This window comes from Hemicordylus capensis, chromosome 4 (genome assembly GCF_027244095.1).
Source record: "Hemicordylus capensis ecotype Gifberg chromosome 4, rHemCap1.1.pri, whole genome shotgun sequence".
NCBI classification, from domain to species: domain Eukaryota; kingdom Metazoa; phylum Chordata; class Lepidosauria; order Squamata; family Cordylidae; genus Hemicordylus; species Hemicordylus capensis.
In genome coordinates, this window is record NC_069660.1 from 1451501 (window position 1) to 1468041 (window position 16541).

General features: G+C 49.1%; 1 long non-coding RNA gene across 1 annotated transcript; it reads right to left on the reverse strand.

The window, feature by feature from the left end:
• Nucleotides 1-4988: 4988 nt before the first annotated feature.
• Nucleotides 4989-9382, reverse strand: LOC128322500 (uncharacterized). Its single transcript, XR_008305743.1, has 3 exons — nucleotides 9135-9382; nucleotides 8317-8457; nucleotides 4989-5171 (listed from the first exon to the last, which is right to left on the reverse strand). It is a non-coding gene; the product is annotated as an uncharacterized LOC128322500 (long non-coding RNA).
• Between the last annotated feature and the right edge of the window lie 7159 nt (nucleotides 9383-16541).

A 16541-nucleotide genomic window follows, 5' to 3' on the forward strand; every position in this document is an offset into this window, starting at 1 on the left:
TGTCTGAGGATTTTATAGTGGCCACGACAACTATGGGCCTATCCCAAGTGGTCTCAGGATTGACGCACATTGCTGGTCACACGTTTGACTTGGTCTTTCACGCTGATCAGGGTGGTGGGGACTCCTGTGATTTCCCCATTGTCATGGACAGACCACCATTTGGTTATGGTTGGATTCACAATCACATCCCACCTTCACAGGGCTGAAGGGCCTATTTAGGATAATAAGGTTATTGGATCCAATAGGATTCCAAGAAGCCTTGGAGGGATTTAGTGTTGGCTCTGCCGGTGATCCTGTTGATGCCCTGGTGGAGAACTGGAACAGCAAACTCACCAAGGAAGTAGACATGATTGCTCCAAAGCGTCCTCTCCAACCTGCTTCAAAATTGGCCGCTTGGTATACAGCAGAACTACGGGGGCTGAAGTGGTGAGGTAAACGACTGGAGCGCAAGTGGAGAAAGACTTGGCTTGAATCCGACAGATTGCAACATAGAGCTAATTTGAAGATCTATGCTCAGGCGATATGTGTGGCAAAGAAGCGATTCTTTTCTGCCCGTATTGCATCCTCAAGTTCACATCTGGCAGAGTTGTTCAGGGTTGTGAGAGGGCTAGTGAGTGCCCCTCCTCTCTTGAATCAGAATCTGGAACCATTGATTACCCGCTGTGATGTGTTTAATGAATTCTTTGTGGAAAAAATCTCTCGTATTCGGTCCGACTTAGACTCTGTCTCCACAATTATCTCAGTGTCTGATGTGGAGGTGTCCAGTGACTCCTCTGGTGTGATTAGGTTGGATCAGTTTCAGTTTGTGACTCTTGAGGATGTGGACAAGCTGATTGGAATGGTGCAGCCTACCACCTGTTCTCTTGACCCTTGTCCGACATGGCTTATATTATCTGGTAGGGGGGTTGTTGTAGAAGGCCTGGTAGAGATTATAAATGCTTCTCTGAGGGAAGGTAGGATGCCTCCTAGTCTTAAGGAGGCAATTATTAGACCGCTTCTGAAGAAGCCTACCCTGGATCCCTCGGACTTGAACAACTACAGGCCTGTCTCCAACCTTCCATGGCTGGGCAAGGTAATTGAGAGTGTGGTGGTCTCCCAGCTCCAGACAGTCTTGGAGGAAACTGATTATCTCGGCCCATTTCAAACTAGCTTTCGGGCTGGCTATGGGGTGGAGACTGCTTTAGTCGGCCTGATGGATGATCTCCAATTGGCAATTGACAGAGGAAGTGTGACTCTGTTGGTCCTTCTGGACCTCTCGGCGGCTTTCAATACTATCGACCATAGTATCCTTCTGGAGCGTCTGAGGGGGTTGGGAGTTGGAGGCACTGCTTTGCAGTGGTTCTGCTCCTACCTCTCAGGCAGGTTCCAGATGGTGTCCCTTGGAGACTGCTGTTCTTCAAAATCTGAACTTTTGTATGGTGTTCCCCAGGGCTCCGTATTGTGTCCGATGTTGATTAACATTTACATGAAACCTCTGGGAGAGATCATCAGGAGATTTGGTACAGGGTGCTACCAGTATGCTGATGACATCCAAATCTATTTCTCCATGTCAGCATCATCGGGAGAGGGCATAACCTCCCTAAATGCCTGCCTGGAGTCGGTGATGGGCTGGATGAGGGATAACAAACTGAGACTGAATCTGGCTAAGACAGAGGTACTCATTGTGCAGGGTTGGAACTTGAGAGATGATTTTGATCTGCCTGTTCTGGATGGGGTCACACTTCCCCAGAAGGAAAAGGTACGCAGTTTAGGGGTGCTTCTGGATCCAAGCCTCTCCCTGGTGTCCCAGGTTGAGGCAGTGGCCAGAAGTGCCTTCTATTAGCTTCGGCTGATATGCCAGCTGCATCCATTTCTTGAGGTGAATGACCTCAAGACACAGTGGTACATCTTCTTGTAACCTCCAGATTGGATTACTGTAATGTGCTTTATGTGGGGCTGCCCTTGTACATAGTCCGGAAACTACAGCTGGTCCAGAATGCGGCAGTCAGGCTGGTCTCTGGGCCATCTCGGAGAGACCATATTACTCCCATATTGAAGGAATTACACTGGCTGCCGATATGTTTCCGGGCAAAATACAAGGTGCTGGTTATAATCTATAAAGCCCTAAACAGTTTGGGCCCTGGGAACTTAAGGGAACACCTTCTTTGGCACGAACCCCACCGCCCACTGAGATCATCAGGAGAGGTCCATCTGCAGCTGCCACCGGCTCGTCTGTTGGCCACTCAGGGACAGGCCTTCTCTGCTTTAAAATGAGCCCCTGGTGGCGCAGTGGTAAAACTGCTGCCCTGTAACCAGAAGGTTACAAGTTCGATCCTGACCAGGGGCTCAAGGTTGACTCAGCCTTCCATCCTTCCGAGGTCGGTAAAATGAGTACCCAGAATGTTGGGGGCAATATGCTAAATCATTGTAAACCGCTTAGAGAGCTTCGGCTATAAAGCGGTATATAAATGTAAGTGCTATTGCTATTGCTATTGCTGCTGCCCCGAGGCTTTAGAATGCATTCCTAGTGAAATAAGAGCCTCCCCATCTCTGACAGCTTTTAAAAAGTCTTTAAAGATACATTTCTCCACCCAAGCTTTTAATTAATGTTGTTTTAACGGTTTTAATGCTGTTTTAAAATATTATTTTAAAAAATTTAAATTGTTGGAATGTGTGTTACAACATTTTTGTCTTAATGAATTTTTTACTTTGTTTTTATTCTGTTGTAAACTGGCCAGAGATGTAAGTTTTGGGCGGTATAAAAATGTTTCAATAAATAAATAAATAGAGAAAGAAAGAAAGAAAGAAAGAAAGAAAGAAAGAAAGAAAGAAAGAAAGAAAGACACATTTGTTCACCCAGGCTTTTAATTAAATTCTGTTTTAATAGTTTTAACTGTATTTTAAAATATGGTTTTAACATTTTAAATTTTTATAATGTTTTAACTTTTTGTTGTCATTTATTTTAACCAGTGTTTTAATTAATCATTTATTTGTTTTAACTAAAGTTTTAACTTTTTGTTTTTGTTTTTGTTGTAAGCTGCCCAGAGATGTAAGCTTTGGGTGGTATAAAAATATGTTAATTAAATAAATAAATAATGCTTTGTGGGTAATATCTCTCATATTCAGGTCAACTTAAACTAAGTCTCCACAATTACTACAGTGCCTGATGTGGAGGTGTCCAGCGACTCCTCTTGTGTGGTTAGGTTGGATCAGTTCCATTTGTGACTCCTGAGGATGTGGACAAGCTGTTTGGAGCGGAGCGGCCTACCACCTGTTCTCTTGACCCTTGTCCGACATGGCTTATACTATCTGGTGCGGGGGGGGGGGGGCGGTGTTGTAGAAGGCCTGGTAGAGCTAATGAATGCTTCTCCAAGGGAGGGCAGAATGCCTATGTGCCTTAAGGAGGCAATTATTAGATGACTTCTGAAGAAGCCTGTCTTGGATTCCTCAGAATTGAGTAACTACAGGCCTGTCTCCAACCTTCCATGGTTGGGCAAGGTAACTGAGAGGCTCATGGCCTCCCAGTGCCAGGCAGTCTTGGAGGAAACGGATTATCAAGACCAGGGGTCCCAACCTGCGGCCCTCCAGATGTTGCTGAACTACAATTCCCATCACCCCCATCTACAAATTATTGTGGTTGTAATGATGGGAATTGTAGTTCAGCAACATCTGGAGGGCCACAGGTTGGGGACCCCTGATCTAGACGCATTTCAGACTGGCTTTTGGGTGGGCTATGGGGTGGAGACTGCCTTGGTCAGCCTGATGGATGATCTCCAACTGGGAATTGACAGAGGAAGTGTGACTCTGTTGGTCCTTTTTGACCTCTCGGTGGCTTTCGATACTATCGATCATAGTATCCTACTGGAACGTCTGAGGGGGTTGGGAGTGGGGGACATTGCTTTGCAGTGGTTCTGCTCCTACCTTTCGGGCAGGTTCCTGCTGCATGGTGGTGGTGGTGCACAGTGGTGATGGGGGGCGGGGCTTATTTTAAGACCAGAGTTAAGGTGTTTTCAGTTTTCACCAGTTTTCACCACTTTCACCAGAAAGTATGGAAATTGAAAAATCAAGTGGCCACCTTGAATTCCATGTCATGTATGCAGAAATGACGAGAAGACATGTTCCCATCAGTCCTCACAGTACAAGGCGCGGTCTCCAACCTGGAGCTGGGAGGGCAAGGCACTGCCACAGCCATGTAAGCAGTAAAGGCTTTGGAAGGTCTTGTCTCTTCTGCTGGCTTTACAGACCAAGCACTGGTGGGCACCTCCCAGTGGCAGGGGAGCAATGGCATGGGGGGGGGCGCCCTCATCTCCTGCTTGAGAGCTCCCCAGAGGCATCGGGTGGGCCACTGTGTGAAAAAGGATGCTGGATTGGATATGCCTCCTTGGGCCTGATCCAGCAGGGCTGGACTTATGTTCTTCTCTGGTGGGCCTCAATTAGAAAAAGGTGCTGGACTAGATGGGCCTTGGGACTGAGCCAGTCAGGCTCTTCTTGTACACTTACGTTCTACTCCTATGGATCTCTTCCATGTCCGTACATATTAAAACATGTGCTTACAGGTTTGGGAGGAATCTAAGACTCCACCCTGCTTTCTAAAATTATTCTAGCTGATAATAGGGCTTTTGGCTGAGGTTGAAGTGACTGGCGTCAACCTGTACACAAATCCCAGGAGAGAAACGGTCCCTAGAATCCAGTGTAGCATACCTGAGGACCAGAGCTGGATATTGTGAGGAAGCATTTCTACAGCATGCATGTTTTTCAGATCATGCTCTCTGAACAGCCCATTTGGACTCTGAACTGCCACACCTGCTTCCATCAGGCCTCTTCTCTCGGGTTTTGTGCTCCCTGCCTTGTTGCCTCCTGGAGAGGCAAGGAGGCTAACCCTTGTCAGACGTGTTCTGCAGGATTTCCACAAACGTCCAGCAGAAGCCTCTGTTTGCTCTCCTCCGCCCAACACCCTTCTGGAATGATGCAGGAGAACAAGGCTTAAGAACCACGCACAGCACTATCCAGACCATCATGTCACTTTATTGCAATGTGGGAAATGGGGCATGTAGCTGAGATGCTGGGACCTGCCCATGAGGGTAGGAGAGAGTCTTTGCACTTAGGGTCCGAGGTCCGAATCACAGGAGCCAGGAGTCCAAGACTGAGCTGGTGGAGGGGATTTCAGGCTCTGCATCTTTGTCACGTTCCTGCTGAGAAAGGAAAGGAGGGTCATTCACACAAGGCAGGAAGGCCCACGGGTCTAGGAGGGGAAACTGAAGCCTCCAACAGTGCCAGCAGTTTCCTGCATGGCTTGGGAGAGGCTGCATCTCTCTGCTTTAGCTACAGCATATCCTGTCATCATAGACAGTGTGGTCTCCCAAATGACAAACTGAGGAGGCACTTCTATTTCTGGGATTCTAGCCAAGCTGAGCCGAAGTGAAATGATGAAAGTATTGGTTTGGGGATGAGCTTGCTGTCATGAATGCTGGCTGACCACTGCTTTGTTAGTCTACGAGCTCAGGTGGCCAGTTGGTGGTTCTCAAGGCAAGCTCCTGGCTGTGGGATCATGCTGGAGTCCCCTTAAAGGGAGACTTCCATCCCTGGCAGGCACCCACACACACCTGATGGGAGGGGTTGCTGCTGTGAGACAGAAAGGCGACTCATCCCTGCCTGCCGTGTGTGTGTGTGTGTGTGTGTGTAAAGGCACAAGAGCATCAGCTTGGGAGGCAGAGAGAAACAGGCTGAGTTGGGGTGGAATCTGCATGGAGAAACTGAGCAGCGAGCTGGAACACCTAAGGGCTTAAGGCTCGTTCTCGGGGGGGGGGGGCAAATGTCACCTGCTGTTGCTGCTGGAGTGCTCTGCTATTTCACCTCCACCCCATGCTTGTACATTTGTACATGAGCCAAATATTACCAAGGCAGGATACACGGCCAATGATCCCTCCTCCAAAACTAGCCAGCATCCAAGTAGCACTGCACCCCTGGGACTTTTCGCTGCTTGGAGGAGTGCATCTAGCACTATAAGTGGGGTCATTAATTAATTAATGCAACTATATGTGAACAAAAAGTGTCCCATCGTGCTTAGCATTTCCCAGGACTCCCCATGTCATCCATCCCAGTGGATCGCTATTTGCATGCGCCACACCCTCACCTGCATGTCCCCCAGAGACACCCATGCCTAAAGTGGACCACACCCACCGCCGCTCTAGCCTCTCACCCGCACTCCATGACCAGACAGCCAGAACACTTCCTGCTACACTCTGCCTGGCCACACACCACCTCATCCATCGTCCGTACCTGCATGCCCCACCTGCACCGGCCCCCACAACTCCATCACTGCCTCTTAAAGGGACACCAGCATAGCAGAGGCACATCCCACCCACAGGTTGAGGGCACTCCTGTGTTTGGGCCATCTCTGCTACTTGTGCTGCTCACCTGTGCATTTCCAGAGGCGAATGAAAGCAAGGCCACCATCTGCCACACAGCCATGTCCCTCCAGCCGTGCGCCTTTTATTTGGTGTGGCTCAAGGAGCAACAGCTCGGTCTCCCCTAGGGACAATGCCCCCCCCCCCGATGGGCCACAGCCAGATGTTTGGCCAAAGGGGGAGGAGGAGTGCTGGGAAGAGTCACAGCAGCAGAGATGGCTGCAAGGTGGCCTCGATTCATGGCCTGGATCAGCTGCTGTGCATGATGAGGGGGTCGTGCTGTTTTGGACCAGGAAGTGCAGAGGCCGAAGCCCCCTTCCAGAAATGGTACTTCCCATTGTGGTGCCGGGAATGGCACCAATCACATGGAGGGGAATTCATGGTGCCAGAGCAGGGATGTGATGCCAGATCCATGGGAGGGGGGCAAGTGATTAGTGGGCATCGAATGCAGCTGGCGAGCAAGTGGTCCCCGAGGGAGATGCCATCCCCTCGGCCTCTGCCTGCGGTCTCACGCACAGTGCCCAGCTGTCGGGAATGCTCCCTCCTTGCCCTCCTTCCCCCAGGGGGCGCACCTGCCCCTCAGGTACTGTAGCTTGTGCTGTCCAGGATGAAGCCCATGCAGGGTCCGTGCATTGGCCTAAGTTTATCCTGGGTTTCCGGACAGCCCCTTTCCTCCTCCCTGCCAGGGTCATCCAACGGTCAGCTCTTTTGTAACCCCCAATGGTCTCCCCATGGCAGGAAAGGGGTTAAGGCAGCTGGTTTTGCCCACGTGCCCACTCTGGCATTGGGGCCAATGGGAGAGTGGTCAAAGGCTTTCCAGTATGAGGGGACTGCGTGGGACAGTGTTAGGGTTGCCAGGATTTCATCTGGGTCCTTGGAGGATAAAGGTTGCCATGGGCAATTCCCCTGGAGACGTTAACCAAGTTTGTGTGGGGGCTGCAGTGCAGCAACAACCTGGCAGGCATACCGATTGATTGCCAGGCACACCCACTGGTCCTGACTAACCTCCAGAGGAACCCCCACCCAGGTGTGTGTGTGTGTGTGTGTGTGTGTAGCAGTCATGTGAATGTGGCCATAAATAAAGAGAGGAATTACTGACTGACTGAATCACGGTGCCCCCCAAAAGGTTTATGTTCTAAAAATATATATGGGGTAGACACCGGCAGCAGCCACTGGAGGGATGCTGTGCTATTGGTGGATATAGCTGGTTGCTCTTCCCCTGCTAAATGTACGGGAATCACCACTTTAAAGGGTGTGTCTGTGCTCTGGTAGCAAGAGTTTCCCTTGTTTTGAACCTGCCCCAGTTAAAAGGGAGTTCCTGTTCAAGTGATTAAGTTTAGGAGCCCCACAATCTGAGGAAATCTCCTTCTCTCTCACCTGCCTAGAAAATTCATGGGTTTACTACTGTATTATTGTTTTGTGTTTTGCTGGTCACTGGCCAAAATAGAGATTGTTTGTTTGTTTGTTTGTTCAGTGGGGGCAGCAGTCAAATTCCAGGGAGATCACTTAGCATCCACCGAGCTATTGAGAGTGGCTGAACTCTCCTTGCAATTATGACCTCCACAGCCTCCTCCAGGAAAAATTCTGATCTAAACGCTTGGATTTCCTGTCCCTTTTGACTGAATACTGGGGTGTTTTTTTTGCCTTCTCTTCTCCAGTAAAAATGCAACGTTGTTTGGGCAATCTCCTTTTTGGGGAAAGAAGCAATTTTTAAAAAGAAAACTCTATGAGATCTGATCCCAGATTGCCAGATGGTGATCATAGATACAACTCTTGGCTGTTGACAGGAGGTCCCCTCAGGGAAGCAAGGATAGGCACAAGGCGCTGCCCAGAAGGAGGCTATTCTACCCCCCCCACACACACACACCAGCCCACCTGGTTTCTTCAGTGCCCTTTCATCAGGGTCTCAGCCTCCACAGACTCATCTCACCTGGCAAAGCCTCCATACAGAGCATTGAACACATTTTGCGGCAGCATTTGTAGTATCCAGCGCAGTCCATATCATCCACACAGAGTTTGGAGCAAGGTGGTGACATTGTTGAAGGGAAGGGAGGGCAGGATCCAGGCCTCGCTGCAACACAGAACCCCCCTACCATTGTGAAACCCGTTTGAGAAAGAGAACCACTCCCATGCAGCAGAGAGTCCAGCGTTCTAAAAGTGGCACCATTGGAAGGAATGGGGTGTGGCTTCTCTTCCCCTCCTCTCCCAGCAGAGCTTTCATGGTGAAGGGCTGAACACAGGGGTGGAGCTTGGATGGGCTCTGGGCAGCCCCTTTGCTTGATGCTAGGTTCTTTCCAGGCATGGTGTGGTCACTGGCCCTCAGATCACTCCCTCTGCAGGCTCCCCTTTCCGCCTTGCTCCTAAACTGCAGTCTCCTGTGATGGGAGAGCTTGGGGTCCATCTCATCTCACCCAGTGGAGAGTCCAGTCCCATCTCTCCCATGCTGTCTCCTCCACAGCGCCTGCCTCTTCCTCTCAACTGACAATTCTCCAGTTTGCTAAAACAGGAGCAAGAGCTTATGCTGCAGCTAGAAAATGTGGGTCCCTCTGTGTCCCGCTAGACGTTCTCAGGTCAGTTCTTTGTCAAATACCTCTTCAACGTTCTAGTCTGAACACTGCATTTGGAGGGATTTGGGGTGTGGGAAGAAGGACCCACAAGAAGCTGAGAAGATGAAGGAGAAGGCATACTTGCCCATGTGCAGCTGGAAGCAAGCGGTGCTCAGATCATTACCCAAAAGTAAGTACTCACCTCGACCAAAGGATGCAGGCATCAGTGCGCAGAGGGAAAGGAGCAAAAGGAGGCCACCAGACTTCATGGCTAGGCAGGTCTGCATATCCAGCTGCTGCCCATGTGATTTATATGCTGGCCCAGCAAGAGCTGAGCAAGAGCAGCCTCTCCCAGAATAAACCGCAGAACAACAGAGAACTAGCAAATGCCATCATTCATGCAAATGTTGGTTGCATAAGAAGCCACAAGGAGATGCTTCATTACGGAGGTTCTGTTGCCAAGGGAGGCCAAGGAGCTGCTGCATGTATATTACTCAAGGAAGCACTTGGGAGTGACCAGGAAATCTTGGCAATGCTCCTTGGAATAACACATTTTGTGATGTCATATAAGAGCATAAGAATAGCCCTGCTGGATCTGACCCAAAGCCTGTCTAGTCCAGCAACTTGTTTCACACAATGGCTCAACAGATGAGAAGAACACTGGGGCTTTTGCACAAAAGCACCAGTGTTCTAGCAAAAAGGAACACCAGATGACTCCATTACATGGCCTCCCTGCACCAGCACAGAGGCCATTGAAAGGAGCCCAGCTCAGTTCTCATTTCACTGCTAGCGTACAGCCAGGGAGGCCGTGGAGAGGGGTGGTGGGCTGATCACGGCCTCCCCATCCCTGCCAACAGCAAATCAGTGCTGCAGTGAGCCAGGTAAGGCCAGCGGGAAGGGGGAGGGATGGTCCAATTGCTGCCTCCCAGCCACTGCCATCCCTGCTATGATGTCTCCACTCCCGCCAGAGGAGCAGAGCCTGAAAACTTTAAGTCTAGGCAGGCAGGCACCTCTTCTCCACCAGAGTGGCTGACGGCCTCAGGGTGGTGGTGGTGGTGGTGGTAGCACTGGCAGGTCGGGTCACCACTGCAAGCTCTGCAATAAAGGTAATTAATTTTGGGGTGCCCCGGTGCCATTTTCTTTTAAGAGTATATCAAGCAGAGGCTCTCCTCCCCACCCCCCACAGCACAGATCAAATAGATTTGGATTTGATTTTAAAAAATCAAGTCTGAATCAAAACAGCCTGGTTTTGAGATGGCCAGATTTGTGGTTAAATCAAAACAGCTGGTTTTGATTCGACCATGAAATGAATCACAGTTTTCAATTCATGCATATCTCTGTACATAGAAAGCTGCCTTATACAAAGTCAGACCCTTGGTCCATCTAGCTCAGTATTTTCTACCCAGACTGGCAGTGGCTTCTTCAAGGTTACAGGCAGGAGTCTCTCTCTCAGCCCTGTTTCGTTGGAGATGCTGCCAGGGAGGGGACTTGAACCCTTCTGCAGGCAAGCAGAGTGGCCCCATCCCCAAAGGGGAATATCTTACAGTGCTCACTTGTCTCCTATTCAATGCAAAACAGGATGGAGCCTGCTTAGCAAAGGGGACAATTTGTGCTTGCTACCCCAACACCAGCTCTCCTCCTCATCCATGCTGCTTTGGTTACAATTTCCAGTACTATGGAATCCTAAAATCTGGGAAGAGGTTTAAGAGAGGAGAATCTTTTAAACATGCCTAGCTTACTATTCAGAGAATCTTGTATTCAGTGGAGTGATGGGAATAAGATTGGGTTCCCTGGAGAGGAGCTCTGAGCAGGAATTCCCACCCCCAATAACTCCCATGTTCTCTCTAGAGCAGGGATCCTCAACGTTGGGCCCCCAGATGTTCTTGGACTTCAACTCCCATAATCCCCAGGCCCAGTGGCCTTTGACTGGTGATTATGGGAGTTGAAGTCCAAGAACATCTGGGGGCCCAACGTTGAGGATCCCTGCTCTAGAGGAGAGGTTCCCAACCTGGGCTCCTCAAGTGTTCTTGAACTACATCTCCCATCATTCCCAGAGACAAGGGCCTTTCACCATAAATCCGGAGACCTGGAGGTAGTTACAGTGCCAAAATCTCAACTGAGGGATGGTAGCTTCTCCATCTGGGGCACTCAACCAAGCAAATGGTCATCATGCCATTTTTTAATTTGGTCATATGTATATGATATGCTACCAAATGTGTGTTTGCTCATTTGATCTTCCTGAAACAGCTCCATCTTGAAAGGAATGGAGCAGCCCAAATAATTTCCACCTTCTTTCTCAGGTTACTGGTTTAAATCAGGTATTTCATTTTTAAAGCACAAGGCTCAGTCTAATTCCTCAGAGAAAGTAACATATGTAACAGGATGAGGACCTCTCTATCAAACCCAAGAAGACCCAAAAGGACGGGTCTCCTGGGAAGGGAGCTGAGTTGCAGGATTTAACTCCCAATATAGCATCTGAATGTGATGGGATATTGACCTGGGAAGAAGTGGGGGTGGGTGGGAGGAAGTCATTAATCTAGGTAGTGTCCAACTGAAGAGAGAGGATGATGACCACAGAAGGTCCCTTTTTAAGAGGGCAAGGTTATATGATTCAACTTTATTTTTAAGGTTTGCGGTACTTTGTAATTGCATTTAACTGCTCAAATTGCACTTAATTTAGATGGCTGAAAGGTTTTAATCCACCTGGACATGAGCACTGATGGGTAAATTGTCATCACTCGGCCTCTCTGCTGAACATTTGTCATTATTAGATTATAGGCAAGCCAAAGAGATCCTCATACAGAGGGTCTTGGACATTGAACATCAGAATGATTTAAGCTCCATCCTGGAGACCATAAGAGGGTGCCTTGGTGACTTTAGCAGGGAACCTGCTAGCTAGCTATTGTCCCTCTCTTTATCAAGCCATCACAGGGTTTTCCTCATAAGAACATAAGAACAGCCCTGCTGGATCAGGCCCAAGGAAGCCCATCTAGTCCAGCATCCTGTTTCACACAGTGGCCCACCAGATGCCCCTGGGGAGCCCAAATGCAATAGGTGAGGGCACGCCCTCTCTCCTGCTGTTACTCCCCTGCAACTGGTACTCAGAGGCATCCTGCCCTTGAGGCTGGAGGTGGCCTATAGTGTGCCGACTAGTAGCTGTTGGTAGACCTCTCCTCCATGAAGTTATCCAAACCATATCTCCGAGTAAGATATGACACCTTATCATCAGCCGCTATATCTGGAAGGTTTTTGAAAACCCCTCTGGCCAGTCGGTTATGCCCCTGTGGCTCAGGTGAGGTTGAACCTGTCCTCTGTCCACCAGGTGCTGCTGTTTTGTGCTTTTTATAGTGATAGCCAGTGCAGTCTTATTTCTCCCTTGCTATCATGCTTTCCTGGCTGGACTGCTGAATTTTACGCCACACTCCTCCTTGCAGATAAAATACCTTCTACCACCTACAAGGTTGCCAAATTTTGTGCAGCTGCGGTTATGGAAGGTTTTATATGGATGTGTTCTGAAGGTCAGAGGTAACTTGTATAGGATTTATTTGTGGTGTGAAACATGTTTAGTGTTTACTAGGCACTTAACTATGTACTTAACCTTGTGTCTTTATCCTGGTTTGTCTCTGCATCTAAGCTCCAGTGGTTCCAGTGTACTAACCTACATTGATTGTGTACTTGCTGTTTCCTGTTACAGAGTTTTAATCTCTGCACGTGTAAGAGATGTTTTAGTAATAATAAGTTCCCTTCTCAAGAGCTGCACTTTGGATATTTTACATGTCTAAAGGGAAAATGGGAATGCCGAACACACCATGCCTGTGGACACAACTACCACTGTCAGGGAGCCAGAACTGGGTGCAGCAGCTTCCCGGCACCTGCAATATTCCTACCATGAAACATCGAGTGGATTGTCTGACGGGAAGAATGTCAGTTTCCCCCCATCATCTCTTCCTCTGGCACAGCTCTGGTTTTACAGGTTTTTGAAGGACTGCAACATCTTACCAGACTCGTTTGACTAGACAGAGTGGGAGGAAAGTGCACACTGGAGGTTACAGATCAGGGCTGAACTACCATGCAGCGACCCATGGGCTTAGTCCGCCCAGCTGAAGGGCTAAAAGGGCTAAACAGTACCTGATGAGTGGCCAGCCTGCAGGCAGCATGGCTCTCATTAACGGGGCAGGGCAAGAGGGGAGGAAAAGGTACAATCAGGCCACCAGGAACCTGAGCCAGCTGTGCCTCATTTGGCAGCCCCCCCACAGCTCGTTAGGACGAACTGCTGCTGTATACTACTACTACTACTACTACTACTACTACTACTGCTACTACTACTACTACTATATACTGCTTTTTGACAAAAGCTCTCAAAGCAGTTTACATAGAGAAAGAAATAATAAATAACTAGCTAGCCCAGCACAGAGCATCTGCACACTAGTTCTCCCTAGCCCCCCCCCCCACCGCACCACTGATCCGGCTCCTTGAGAAACCTCCTTCCTGCTCCCCTCCATCAAATTCAGCCCCCCACTGGCTGATTCGGCCCCTCGCCCTGCCTCTCCCCTGCCTTAAGCCACTCCATGGCGGCAGAGATGGTGGGAGACGAAGAGACACTGGCAGCAGAGATGGCGGCCAAAATCCCTTCTGTGGATGAAGGTTGTACGTGCAAGCCCCACCCCCACATTTTCATTGGTCGGGGTGCAGCTTGCCATGTACGACCTTAGTGTGATAGATAGATAGATAAGATGGTCCCCTGTCCCCAAAGGGCTCACAGTCTAAAAAGAAACACAAAGGAGACACCAGCAGCAGCCACTGGAGGGATGCTGTGCTGGGGCTGGATAGGGCCAGTCGCTCTGCCCGCCCACAGCCCCCACTGCTAAATAGAAGAGAATCACCACTTTAAAAGGTGCATCTTTGGTCAGTTAACAGGGGTTGTATTAGTGAAGACCCTCCCCCCCCTACACACGTGGGGCAGAGGCTTCACTTTTTGAAGTGTTGCTTCCCCCATGAATTAAGCTCCCCTTTGGGATTGATTTCCTTTAACCCTTTGGTGAAAGGATGCAAACTTCCCTCAGCCGGGGGAAGGTGTGGGGGGAGTGGGGAGCAGGAACTCTTATTGCTGAGGTGGCCGTGCCCAATCCCTCTCTCTGTGGAATGCACAGGTGCTATTGGAAGGAATGGCACCAAGAGGAATGACCTTCCCACCCACGTGTGCACACGCTTCCATCCTCATGCAAGAGGAGAGCTGGTCTTGTGGTAGCAGGCATGACTTGTCCCCTTAGCTAAGCAGGGTCTGCCCTGGCTGCATATGAATGAGAGACTAGAAGTGTGAGCACTGTCAGATCTTCCCCTCAGGGGATAATGGGGCTGCTCTGGGAAGAGCAGAAGGTTCCAAGTTCCCTCCCTGGCAGCATCTCCAAGAGAGGGCTGAGAGAGATTCCTGCCTACAACCTTGGAGAAGCTGCTGCCAGTCTGTGAAGACAATACTGAGCTAGGTGGACCAAGGGTCTTACTCAGCATACAACAGCTTCCTATATTCCTATGTTCTCATCAGAATGTGCATCCAAGCTGCATCCAAGTTTCCCAGGGAAGTTCAAAGATAATTGAAAATGAGTGACAGCTGTGAAATCAAGTAAAGGACTTGTGAATGAACCATTTTATTATTGTTTGATTCATTGATATGCCACTTTTCCTGGTCAATGAATGGACAAGGTGATCAACAATCTTATATAGGAACATAGGAAACTGCCAGTCAGACCATTGGTCTATCTAGCTCAGTCTTGTCTTCACAGACTGGCAGCAGCGGCTTCTCCAAGGTTGCAGGCAGGAATCTCTCTCAGCCCCATCTTGGAGATATTTTATTGTCCACAGATTTTAACACTCAGTAATCAGATCAATTATTATTATAGCAATGGGCCACACCTCCTGATAATAGAATAAATGTACCAACACAAACAACCAAGAAGCACAGCTCTTCCGTGATCAGAGTCAGCTGAGAAAAGAGAGAGTTGGGGTGACTCACTGCAAGGAGGTGAGGGAGGGAGGCTTCCCCTCCTCTGTGCACCTCTTTTGAGGCGAAGAGCAGGATGCCCGGCACCCCCCTCAGCAGTCCGGAATGTGGAAGGACTCAGGTGACGGCTGCCATGGTCACACCTTGTCTGGGGGACTAAGTTGCTGCAGGAAATGCTGTGCACAGCCCTGGTATTCACCCGCTGAGGCTTTACCTGTGGTGCCCCCCCCCCGTAAAGGGAGCTGGTATTGTCCTGGGCATGTTGAAATGCCATTGTAGATTATGGAAGCCCTGTTTCAGTTTGGGGGCTGGCTCAGCACTTGGGGGCCCTGGTTTTCTCTGAGGCTTGGGCAAAGATTCCTGCTTCCTTTCCACCTGAGGCCAAGCGCTTGCTTCAGCTCGAAGCATGGATGCTGGGGCTTTGGCACCCTCTTGAGGGCAGCTGGAGAGAGCACAGCTCCAGCCCTGCTAACTGGGCCAAGAGGCACCTTCAGCAGGGGGAGAACAACTGCTCCCTTCAGCGTGGATAGTGGACTGGGACCAGTTCTATTTTGCACAGAACCGGACTGGACCCAGTTCAGTTTGCGCCTGGCTCTAAGTGAACTGAACTGTGTTTTCCAGTTTTGTGCACACCCCTAATGCTGGTTCTCCTTCAGTAGGGCTTGTTCTTCTATATGTTGACCAATTTTCTCCATAACTGTGCTTTCCATCAGTTTACCCTGGTTCCCTTTTTGAAAATTAGAGTTACACATTACCCATTTTCCAGTCCTCTGGTACAGAACCTGATTTTAGGGACAGGTTACATATTTTTGTAACCAGAACTCTTGGGTTGATGCTATCTGGCCCTGGAAGTTTCTTACACCTGGCTTTTGATTCGCATTTCTTCTGGAATGGAGATGTGCGTTCACATATTAGCCAAATTTACCCCAAAGTCCCTGTGAGCTATCAGGCAGCACTTCACACTCAATTCAGGTTTTTCATCAGGCATTGGAGTGTAGCCTGATTTATATGCGGAGCAAAAAAATCCACTTTTTGCGTTGGGTTTTTTGGGCAACTTCAGACTTGCAGTAAAGGCTTGCAGAAAACCCACGGTAAAGTCTGCTCTCTGGGAAAGCTCCAGGCAATTTGTTAATTTTTAGTTTTTCCAAAACAATTTAGAACATCTTCACTTGTCATCTCAAATTGGCCCAGTTTTTCAGCATCTAAACAAAGCTCAGTTTGGAAGGGTTTATGGTCAGCATCCTCTGCCATGAAGACAGATGCAAAACCTAGGGATGCATGAAGCAATTCAGATACAAAATGATTTGTACCTGAATCTGGCTTATTCAGGTGATTTGTAGACAAAACAAATCACCCCTGTCCATAATTGCCCAGATACGGGTACAAAACAAATCACCCCAGAGTCGGACTAGAAAAATTCAGATATTTAGACACCATTTTTTTTAACCAAAGTGGGTTGGGTGGTAGTGCCCAATGGGTGGAAGCTACCACCCAAATTTCAAAAACATTGGGCAAAGGGGTGATTTTTAAAGAATATTTGAAGTTGGGATGTTTTGGGGGCAGATTCAGGGCAGAAAAGGGGGTTGGGGGGCAGAAGACTGGGTCAGGTGG